Source organism: Oncorhynchus mykiss, chromosome 25 (genome assembly GCF_057628025.1).
Source record: "Oncorhynchus mykiss isolate SJ-2025 chromosome 25, ASM5762802v1, whole genome shotgun sequence".
NCBI lineage: Eukaryota > Metazoa > Chordata > Actinopteri > Salmoniformes > Salmonidae > Oncorhynchus > Oncorhynchus mykiss.
The window spans coordinates 49215734-49227902 of NC_143046.1; the positions used below are offsets into that span (position 1 = coordinate 49215734).

Genomic DNA, 12169 nt, shown 5'->3' on the forward strand with positions numbered 1-12169 from the left:
CCGCCGCACCACCACGACTGGTCTGCCTTCATCCGGCCTCCGTCGGAGCAGACACTACTAACTTTAAACGCCATGTCGCTAGCGTAGTGGCGGCTTCCCTGTTCCATCTACTGCTGCCCCCTGGACACTATGATCACTTGGCTACATAGCTGATGCCTACTGGACTGTCCATTAATCACGGTACTCCATTCTGTTTATTTATTTGTATCTGTCGGCCCCAGCCACGAACTCAGGCTCTGTGTGTAGTTAATCTGACCCTCTCTGCCTAGTCAACGCCATTTTACCTGCTGTTGTTGTGATAGCTGATTAGCTGTTGTTGTCTCACCTGTTCACCTTGTTTTAGCTATCTCTCCCAATCAACACCTGTCATTACTTTATGCCTCGCTGTATGTCTCTCTCAAATGTCAATATGCCTTGTATACTGTTGTTCATGTTAGTTATCATTGTTTTTGTTTACAATGGACCCCCTAGTTCCACTCTTCATACCTCTGATAACTCCTTTGTCCCACCTCCCACACATGCGGTGACCTCACCCATTACAACCAGCATGTCCAGAGATACAACCTCTCTATACATCACCCAGTGCCTGGGCTTACCCCCGCTGTACCCGCACCCCACCATACCCCTGTCTGCGCATTATGCCCTGAATATATTCTACCACGCCCAGAAATCTGCTCCTTTTATTCTTTGTCCCAAACGCTCTAGGCGACCAGTTTTGATAGCCTTTAGCCGCACCCTCATTCTACTCTTCCTCTGTTCCGCGGGTAATGTGGAGGTAAACCCAGGCCCTGCATGTCCCCAGGCACCCTCATTTGTTGACTTCTGTGATCGAAAAAAGCCTTGGTTTCATGCATGTCAACATCAGAAGCCTCCTCCCTAAGTTTGTTTTACTCACTGCTTTAGCACACTCTGCCAACCCTGATGTCCTTGCTGTGTCTCAATCCTGGCTTAGGAAGGCCACCAAAAATTCTGAGATTTCCATAGCCAACTATAACATTTTCCGTCAAGATAGAACTGCCAAAGGGGGAGGAGTTGCAGTCTACTGCAGAGATAGCCTGCAAAGTAATGTCATACTTTCCAGGTCCATACCCAAACAGTTTGAACTTCTATTTTTTTTTATTAATCTCTCCAGAAATAAGTCTCTCACTGTTGCCGCCTGCTACCGACCCCCCTCAGCTCCCAGCTGTGCCCTGGACACCATTTGTGAATTGATCGCCCCCCATCTAGCTTCAGAGTTTGTTCTGTTAGGTGACCTAAACTGGGATATGCCCAGCAGCACCCCGGCAGTTCTACAATCTAAGCTAGATGCCCTCAATCTCACACAAATCATCAAGGAACCCACCAGGTACAACCCAAAATCTGTAAAAAAGGGCACCCTCATAGACGTTATCCTGACCAACTGGCCCTCCAAATACACCTCCGCTGTCTTCAATCAGGATCTCAGCGATCACTGCCTCATTGCCTGTATCCGCTACGAGCCGGCAGTCAAACGACCACCCCTAATCACTGTCAAACGCTCATGCCGTCAGTTGAGGATGCCTGGTCATTCTTTAAAAGTAACTTCCTCACCATCTTAAATAAGCATGCTCCGTTCAACAAATGCAGAACTAAGAACAGATATAGCCCCTGGTTCACTCCAGACCTGACTGCCCTCGACCAGCACAAAAACATTCTGTGGGGGACTGCAATAGCATTGAATAGTCCCCGCAACATGCAACTGCTCAGGGAAGTCAGGAACCAATACATGCAGTCAGTCAGGAAAGCAAAGGCCAGCTTTTCAAGCATAATTTTGCATCCTGTAGCTCTAACGTCAAAACGTTCTGGGACTGTAAAGTCCATGGAGAACAAGAGCACCCCCTCCCAGCTGCCCACTGCACTGAGGCTAGGTAACACGGTCACCACCGATAAATCATTGATAATCGAAAACTTCAACAAGCATTTCTCAACAGCTGGCCATGCCTTCCTCATGGCTACTCCAACCTCGGCCAACAGCTCCAACCCCCCGCAGCCTCCTCAGCTTCTCCTTTACCCAATCCAGATAGCAGATGGTCTGAAAGAGCTGCAAAACCTGGACCAGTACAAATCAGCTGGGCTTGACAATCTGGACCCTCTATTTCTGAAACTATCCGCCACCATTGTCGCAACCCCTATTACCAGCCTTTTCAACCTCTTTCATATCGTCTGAGATCCCCAAGGACTGGAAAGCTGCCGCGGTCATCCCCCTCTTCAAAGGGGGAGACACCCTGGACCCAAACTGTTACCGACCTATATCCATCCTGCCCTGCCTATCTAAGGTCTTCGAAAGCCAAGTCAACAAACCGATCACTGACCATCTTGAATCACACTGTACCTTCTCCGCTATGCAATCTGGTTTCCGAGCCGGTCACGGGTGCACCTCAGCCACGCTAAAGGTACTAAACGATATCATAACCACCATCGATAAAAGACAGTACTGTGCAGCCGTCTTCATCGACCTGGCCAAGGCTTTCGACTCTGTCAATCACCATATTCTTATCGGCAGACTCAGTAGCCTCGGTTTTTCTGATCATCCCTAAAGCCAACACCTCATTTGGCCGCCTTTCCTTCCAGTTCTCTGCTGCCTGTGACTGGAACGAATTGCAATTTTTTTTTATCTCCCTCACCAACTTTAAACATCTGCTATCGCTGCAGCTGTACATAGTCCATCGGTAAATAGCCCACCCAATGTACCTACCTCATCCCCATACTGTTTTTATTGATTTACTTTCCTGCTCTTTTGCACACCAGCATCTCTACCTGCACATGACAATCTGATAATGTATCACTCCAGTGTTAATCTGCTAAATTGTAATTATTCGCCTACCTCCTCATGCCTTTTGTGGGCAATAGACTCTTTTTTTTATAAAAAAAATAAATAAATTCTACTGTGTTATTGACTTGTTTATTGTTTACTCCATGTGTAACTCTATGTTGCTGTCTGTTCACACTGCTATGCTTTATCTTGGCCAGGTTGCAGTTGTAAATGAGAACTTGTTCTCAACTAGCCTACCTGGTTAAATAAATAAATAAATACCATTACAGTATCCATTGACATAGGACTCCATTTGCAGTTCCTATGCCTTCCACTAGATGTCAACAGTCTTTAGAAATCGATTCAGGCTTGCATTCTTATAAATGAGGGAGTAAGACCAGTCTGAACGAGTGGACCCAAACGTGAGGCATAGTTTTTTCAGGCGCATGTGCATTTCTTGTTTACCTTTAATATTGACCACGTTATTGTCCAGTTGAAATATTATAGATCATTTAGGGTAAAAACAACCTGAGGGTTGAATATAAACATTATTTTACATGTTTCTATGAACTTCATGGATACAATTAGAATTTCTTGTCTGATTGTTTTGACTGAGTTTGAGCCTGTGGATTACTGAAGAAAACGCGTTAACAAAACAGAGGTTTTTGGATATAAAGAGACTTCATCGAACAAAAGGAACATTTATTGAGTAAATTAATGTCTTCTGATTAACACCATATGATGTTTATCAAAAGTAAGGGATTAATTTGATCTCTATTTCTGAGTTTTGTAATGCTTCTGCTTGGCTGGTTACGGCTTGTAATAATTTGTCAACTGGGCTATGTTCTAGGCTAGGTATGTTCTGGGCAAGGTATGCTTTCGCCAAAAAGCATTTTATAAATATGACACTGTGGTTGGTTTAACAAGAAGTTAATATTTAAACCTATGTAAAATATATATATATTTTCTAAAATTTTTATGAGCATTTCTGTTATTGAATTTGGCGCTCTGCAACCTCACTGGATGATGGCCACAAATACATTTTTAAGAAGACACACCTGTTAATTAAAATGCATTCCAGGTGACTACCTCATGAAGGTGGTTGAGATAATGCCAAGAGTGTGTGTGCAATGCTGTCATGAAGGCAAAGGGTGGCTATTTGAAGAATCTCAAAAATAAAAAATATTTAGATTTGTTTAATGATGCTACCCATCCCTTAAGCGGGATAATTGTCATCAGCAACCGCTGAATAGCATAGCGCCACAATCAATAATATTACTAAAAAATATTAATAATCATTAAATCACAAGTGCAATATTGCAAAACACACCTTAGCCTTTTGTTAATCCACGTCTTCTCAGATTTTGAAATTATGCTTTACAGCAAAGCAATCCAAGCGTTTGTGTAAGTTTCTCGATCGCATGACAAAACATGAAGTACACTTAGCATCAGGTAGCTTGGTCACGAAAATCAGAAAAGCAATCAAATTAATCGTTTACCTTTGATGATCTTCGGATGTTTTCACTCACAAGACTCCCATTTATACAACAAATGTTCCTTTTATTCCATAAAGATTATTTTTATATCCAGAATAACTCAGTTTGTTTGTCGCGTTATGTTCAGAAATCCACAGGAAAGAGCGGTCACGACAACGCAGACGAAAATTGCAAATAATATCCATAATGTCCACAGAAACATGTCAAACGTTTTTTATATTCAATCCTCAGGTTGTTTTTAAAATATATATTAGATAATATAAACCGGGAGTGTAGGTTTTTCAATAGGACAGGGAGAAACAATGGCCGCTTTACTCTGGCCGCAAAACTCACTCTGAGAGCCCCCACCTATCCACTTACGCAATGTGATCTTTCTCGCTCATTTTTCAGAATAAAAGCCTGAAACTATGAAACTTCCTTAGGGAAGCCATAGAAAAAGGAATCTGGTTGATATCCCTTTAAATGGAGGATAGGCATGCATGGGAACAGATAGGTTTCAAAATAAGAGGAACTTCCTGATTGGATTTTCCTCAGGTTTTCGCCTGCAATATCAGTTCTGTTATACTCACAGACAACATTTTGACAGTTTTGGAAACTTTAGAGTGTTTTATTTCATAATCTGACAAATGTATGCATATTCTAGTTTCTGGGGCTAAGACATAGGCAGTTTCAAATGGGTATGTTTTTTTAGCCAAAAACGAAAATACTGCCCCTAAACGCAAAAGGTTAACACTTTTTTGGTTACTACATGATTCCATATGTCTTATTTCATAGTTTTGATGTCTTCACTATTATTCTACAATGTAGAAAATAGTACAAATAAAGAAAAACCCTTGAATGAGTAGGTGCTCTAAAATCTTTGACCGGTAGTGTATATGCAGGGTCTTTTTACTGACAAAGGCTCAGGGCATAGAAGGGAAATTGCCTGAAAATGCATTCTCACATGAAAGGCCATCTCTGGTGACAGTGACTAAAAATACAAATAAGCAGTGCACTGGAGTGAGATATCATTCACAAACTGTTGAGAGCGATTGAGGTGGCGTTGACGTGACTGACTTTCTCTCTCACATCTGAACATACTTGCAGACGAGAGACAGATGTATAGAGAGAGAGCATTATTAAGCCTTGTTTTTTTATTCTAACACGGTCAGTCAGCATAATCATCAGGAGGTGAAATGCAAACCTGACCTTGGATCAGGGACTACTACATCTCTATCGGTACTTCAATGTAAAGCATGTCTTTAATAATACTTCCTGTTGACCTGACCAAGTGACCTCTCACCTATGATCATGCTGTGCCCTCTGTGTCAGCCAGTTCAGATGCTGGAGAGGTTCACCAACACAGCTGATATTACCTAGAGGATTTAGGGAAGGGGGAGAGGGATGAAGTGAAGGAGAGTTACTGTTGATGATGACTTGATCAGCTGTGTAGTGTTATAGCAAAAACAAAAATGTGCACAGGTGTTTGGAGCATTCCGATATTCCACAGCTGGTGAGGTGTCAGGTTCGCCTCTGTACTTAAAGGGTGATTATTCCAACACTCAGTGAAATGCTGCAGATCTGCACGCAGACGAGGTAGGAACACATATCCCACACAGAAGAGGTGGATAGAATTCGACAGGTCAAGGTATCCTTCTTCCTCCAAACTGTGCATGTGAGACAGGTTCCATGTACAAGAAGACAGGCAGGGAGGAAGAGACAAAAACAATACAGAACAGTTTAAACTTCTTGTGACTCTCAAACCCGGATCCGGGAGCGTAAACATCGCCTCAAACTAATTAGCATAACGCAGCGGACATAAATCTTCCTACAAAATCTTCCTATTCATGAAAATCACAAATGAAATATATTGAGACACAGCTTAGCCTTTTGTTTATCACACTGTCATCTCAGATTTTCAAAATATGCTTTACAGCCAACGCTAGACAAGCATTTGTGTAAGTTTATCATGGCATAATGCTATGCTAGGCTCTGCTGGCAGCAGGCAACATTTTCACGAAAATAAGAAAAGCAATCAAATTAAATAATTTACCTTTGAAGAACTTCGGATGTTTTCACTCAGGAGACTCCCAGTTAGATAGCAAATGTTCCTTTTTTCCCAAAATATTATTTTTGTAGGCGAAATAGCTCCCGTTTGTTCGTCACGTTTGGCTGAGCAATCGCATTTGGCTGAGAAATCGACCGAAAAATGCGGTCACTACAACGCCAAATTTTTTTCCAAATTAGCTCCATAATATCGACAGAAACATGGCAAACGTTGTTTAGAATCAATCCTCAAGGTGTTTTTCACATATCTATTCGATAATACATCCGTCGGGACAATTGGTTTCTCATAAGAAGCGATTGGAAAAATGGCTACCTCAGTACTTTACGCAAGATTTTCTGCGGGAGCCATCATGTGACCACTTGCTCAATGTGGTCCCTTACGGCTATTCTTCAAAATAAATGCGTAAAAAGACGTCACAATGCTGTAGACACCTTGGGGAATACGTAGAAAGCATAGGCTCATTCGTAGCCCATACACAGCCATATAAGGAGTCATTGGCATGAAAGAGGTTTCAAAAAATGCAGCACTTATTGATTGGATTTTTATCTGGGTTTCGCCTGTAACATCAGTTCTGTTGCACTCACAGACAATCTTTGCAGTTTTGGAAATGTCAGAGTGTTTTCTATCCAAAGCTGTCAATTATATGCATAGTCGAGCATCTTGTCGTGACAAAATATCCCGTTCAAAACGGGAATGTTTTTTATCCAAAAATTAAAATACTGCCCCCTAGTCGTAAAAGGTTAATTACCTCTGTTTATGGACACTTTTGCCAGCAATAAAGCTTCCACGGCCTGTTCCTTGGACAGTGAACATCTGGCAATTTGGACAGTGAACATCTGACATTTTTGACCCCTTGATCAGCTCGCACTCTGAAAGTAAAGAAAATATATATATTTTTTGTAGATATGAAAACAATAACTGAGATATGACCGTTAAATCTAAAGCAGCAGATGTCCTTTTCACGACACGTCAATACAGCACAGAAAGCTTAACACCAGACTGGTATTGTGGTTGTTCATTAGGTGATGGGAAATATGCAAAATGTATACAAAATAATATACTTACCTGTTGTATCTTGAAAAAAAACATTGGAAATAAAAGTGTAATGTTTAACCTGCTTCATTGTTTAAGTATTATCAGTTGAAGAACAACTCCAATTTCATACATCGTTGAAAATGTTTCTAGGAATAAGTAAGAATAAAAAAGTTGAAATAACTTCTTAGATTTGATGGAGACATTATACATCTTAGTACCTTATCAATTTATGATTTGTATCAATGTGGACAAGAGACAGGGGTGCAGGAACAGAGTATTTTTTGCAGAGCAATGCAACGAAGCTGGATCATTCTGGCAATGATACCTCCACCATCTACACGCTGCAAAGACTCCCTAACTCTTCTCCATTGTACACGATGGCCCATTGCTCTGAGACTTCCTTTGACCATTCTAAAGCCTGCCTTGGGCATCCTTGCCTTAATGGTGCTGACTTTCTGGTCTAACTCTTCATCTGACATATCAGAATAGCCTTCCCTGACAGACATAGTGTTCTTTCATCCTTCTGTAAAAAAGCTAACCGTTACACTGTCATTAAATATGATTATATGTCTACTTCGAAACAAATAGGACATGGCCTGCTTATGAGTTGGCATGAAATAAAGTTAGATTAATTCAAATGAACATGACGAGAACAGGTGTTTGTAGCTAAATGCTTTTGTTTAGCTTGAGAAAGATAATTGCATGATTTATCATTCTACGGTAAGTATGTATGCAAAATAGTACAATGTTATGATCCGACACTGAATCGTAGGAGCTAACTACCAGCTATGTAAAAGTTGGACAGAAGAATGCCCAGTACTGCTTACCTGAGATGCCATCATCACACAGTCCTTCTTCGTAGGTGTCCGCTATGACTTCAATTATGTCGGAAAGAAAGGGTGAACATTATTGGTTGTAGCCAAACTGACACTCAAAAAATGGCCAAAATGGAGGATGGTTGATAACAAAATTAAGTTTTGTTCTCAAAATATTTTTGGGGAATAAAATACATAACGTTTTGTGCTCTATTACAAAATATTTGATTGCAAAAAATGTTTTTACTTTGAAGCCTTGTAGTTGCTTTCAGAAAAATTATTTTTGACTTTTTTGAAATAAAAAATGTTGCTCTCGACAAAAATACATCTATTTGTTGTGAGTTGGGGAAGGGGGCTAATAGCTGAACAATAAAGAACTTTACTAAAGAATAGTCTAATAGTCGAGCTAGGTGTGAAAAAAACCCATCCTATCACAGAGTAGATTTGCCCTAACGACCAAGGGGGAGTTAGAGCACTGATTATGCTTTTAGGTCACAATGCACTACTGTGTCTCTAACTGACAATGAATGGGCAATATAAACCAAATAATAATCGGATAATTGTGCATGACTTCTCATGAAACAAGCAGGGGGCAGATTTCGAACCCTCAACCTTCTTGCCCGAAGTGCGGAGTGCTATCAACAGTGCACTTAAAGCATGCTCAATCCGCAGGGTCTATAGAGCGCGTCATTGCGGTAGTTTGCTACTCAATGTAATGTAATAACTTTTCAAATAAGTTACATTACACGTTATGTTGGCTGATAATTTGTTAGCTATGCTGTCCTTACAAACCACATAGCATATTATTACAACAGTATGTAACGGAATGTTAGCTATCTACCTAACGTTAGTGGTTATACATCAAACTTGACAGTACATTAACTATAGGCTACGTTTATTGATTTGATTATTCCCGTCATTATTCCCGCCATTCTTAGCTTAGCTAAATGGTATAGTCATTGAGCGTTCTCAATGGACATGCGGGTGCTTTCGTAAATTCGCTCTGGCTATCTACTCTGATTTCAGAGCAGTCTCGTCTGAGTGTACCAGAGCGCAGAATAATGCATTTACGAACACCGGTTGAATATGGCCGGTGTCAGTAAACGGCGGCCAAAAAAAAGCGTAATTAAATTGTTTCCAGCAGCACAATTACAGTCACCAACGCTCTGGTTAACATGAAAACTGCCTAACCAGTCAAAAGTTTGGACACACCTACTCATTCCAGGATTTTTCAATATTTTTACAATTTTCAACATTGTAGAATAATAGTGAAGACATCACAACTATGAAATCAGTTAAGAACAAATTCTTAATTACAAGGATAGCCTACTCCTTCTTCCCCGTCAGGGAATTGAATCCCGGTCCCCTGTCCGCACGACACAGGGATGCTTTAGCTAAATATCCCAGTACTGTACTGCCGACCGTCACATTGTACAGTGCTATATTTTCCATTACATTCTAACAGAAACCCAGAGTGTTTTCGTTTTTCATGGAATAGAAAAACCATAATATTAATCAAATGAATTAAGCAAGTACCATTCAAAAGTTTGGACACACCAACTCATTCCAGGATTTTTCTATATTTTTACCATTTTCGACATTGTAGAATAATAGTGAAGACATCACAACTATGAAATAACACATATGGAATCAGTTAAGAACTAATTCTTATTTGCAAAGACAGCCTACGCATTCCTGCCCCTTGGAGAATTGAATCCCGGTCTCCCACTTGCCCTCCCCATCTCTGTTAACTTCTTATGGCTGGGGGATAGTATTGAGTAGCTTGGATGAATAAGGTGCTGTCAATGATTAGTTATAGGAGAGACAAGACCAAGATGAGACTCTGGACAAGGCGGATACGGTATATTTGAGGCACTTTAATCTAGCATGGTAATATCTGGCAAACGTGCAGCACGGCTCTTATCGTCCACTCTTAGGGAGGTTTCGGAAAAAGAGGGCGTAACACATATTTGGGCAGTACATTTATACATTGAAATGACGTAGGTAGATTCTAGTAGTCCTGGCTCCTGGTTGGTTGTTCGTAGGTGATAGACAGTCCTCTCCAGCCTGTTGTCTGTATCCCATTGGTTCTTGACAGAGTTCTTTGTCTTTGTAGCCCATCCCAAAGGGTTTGGAGCAGTGTATATTCATGGGTTATCAGTGTGTTTAACAACAGTCCGTGAATGCGTCATTACATGTTTTAATATGTTATTACAACACCCCCTCTTCACGTCTACTAGACGTGACAAAAACTAAATGTAAGAAAAATAGAATAGGACATTTTAGGAAATTTGTAGTCCCCCTCTTCACGTCTCCAAAGAGACGTGAAAATTACTCATATGTGCATGTTTCAAACTCCACCAGAGGATCCTCCTGTTGTATGAGGGGGAACATCAGTGCAGGGTCATTATTTGGTGCAATAGCAGAAGTAATGACTCGAGAAAGCAGGGAGCGGGCACATGGGATGCAACAACAGCCACAGAGGGTTAGTATTGCAACAAACACAGAGATAGAGACCAGAATAGAAGAGACCAGGACCTTATATTTACCAAATGCATCCATCCAGGAGTCCCACGTGCTGGTATCAACCCCAGAGTGGGATTTCATTTTACCATTCAGGGTACGTAGTCCTTCTAACGCAACAGTGAGACTGCCATCAGAGGCTGTATTATTGGGGATAAATGTGCAACATTGCTCCCCAAACATAAAACATATACCACCCTTCTCAGCCAGCAACATGTCAACGGCAATGCGATTTTGAAAAGCCATAAGGGAGGTAGCCGCCAGTTGACCATGTACGGCCTCAAAACCTTGTTGAGTCCAGTTCCCTAATTTTTGGACATTGAAATGTATATAGTTAATGTGGTCAACATTTTTATTCACAGTGCACCACCAGCAGAGAGATGATTCAAAACCTGCGGCGACCTGGTCCACCAGCTTGTACTCATCAGGGACCCCCCTAGGAACACCTATAGCATCAATATATGTGGGATCCCCAACAGTCAGGGCTGCTTCCCGCTTGGTGCTGGTAGGCAGAAACTGTGGGTCCACAGCCTGTATCCGGGTCACCAAATCACCCACACCTATAGGGTAAACAGAGATAGGCAGTAGAAGTGTTACAAGCGCACAAGTACCCGTAGCCTTATTGGGAGGTCTGTCAAAAAGCCGAGGTCCCCCACACCACCACCAGATGTCAGCCCTGATCACTGGCTTAAAAACTCCAACTACTACGATAGTATTTGTACACCAACCAACAGGGAGCAAACCTAACTGTACTATACCCCCTGTCATGTTAATACAGGAGAATTCGGCCCTGGCAACATCAGAGGAAAATACTGGTGCCCTGTCCGTAGCGGAGACAACAGGGTAAACTGCATCCCACAAGAAACAATTACCAGTCGGATTGTCTTGGTCCATAAGGGGCATTAAACATCCGATCTCGACAGTAGCCGGGACAATGCGGAGCAATGGTCGGGCACCCATGCAAACTACACAACTAGTGGGGGTTGTAATTGGCTGCTTGTTCGGTCAATAATAGCCAATTGTTAGACAAACCTGAGATACCTGTAGCAACCCAAATGTTCTCATCCGGGGTAGGGGTGGTGACCACTAAAACAGCAGAACCCCACCCATCCCTGTGCTGGGGCAGGGTATGTGGCTTTGCCATATCGTCATGCACCGTCACAGAAGTAGGCTGTGGTTCTGGCGTAACACAGATATATAGTGTGAAATGGACTTCAGCCCTGTCGGTATCTACATATGGGGCCAACGTAAAAACCTGACACCCCATAGTGGTCCCAGGTCGTACAATCAGCTTTAGTTGAAAACCAGTGCGTGAAAATGTAAGCCGTTTGCGCCAGGCAAGAACAACCCATCCCTTGGAATAGCTGGACCAGTCATGCCCCGTTTCTGCCACCAAGTTTTTCCAAGACCACTCACCATATTCCCCTTTGGTTATATACCAGTTAAAACTGGAATAGGTCCAGGCAGGTAGCCCCAAACTATT

General features: G+C 41.8%; 2 long non-coding RNA genes and 1 pseudogene across 3 annotated transcripts in view; 1 reads left to right on the plus strand and 2 right to left on the minus strand.

Annotated features, from left to right (window-relative positions):
- Nucleotides 1-12169, minus strand: part of LOC149972023 (uncharacterized) — an 85889-nt gene that overhangs the window by 60977 nt on the left and 12743 nt on the right. The gene's annotated exons all lie outside the window — the stretch shown is intronic.
- LOC149972024 (uncharacterized) overlaps nucleotides 1-12169 on the plus strand; it is a 161681-nt gene that overhangs the window by 36062 nt on the left and 113450 nt on the right. The gene's annotated exons all lie outside the window — the stretch shown is intronic.
- Nucleotides 10022-12062, minus strand: LOC149972025 (uncharacterized; annotated as a pseudogene). The gene has a single exon (XR_016491859.1). The product of XR_016491859.1 is annotated as an uncharacterized LOC149972025 (transcript).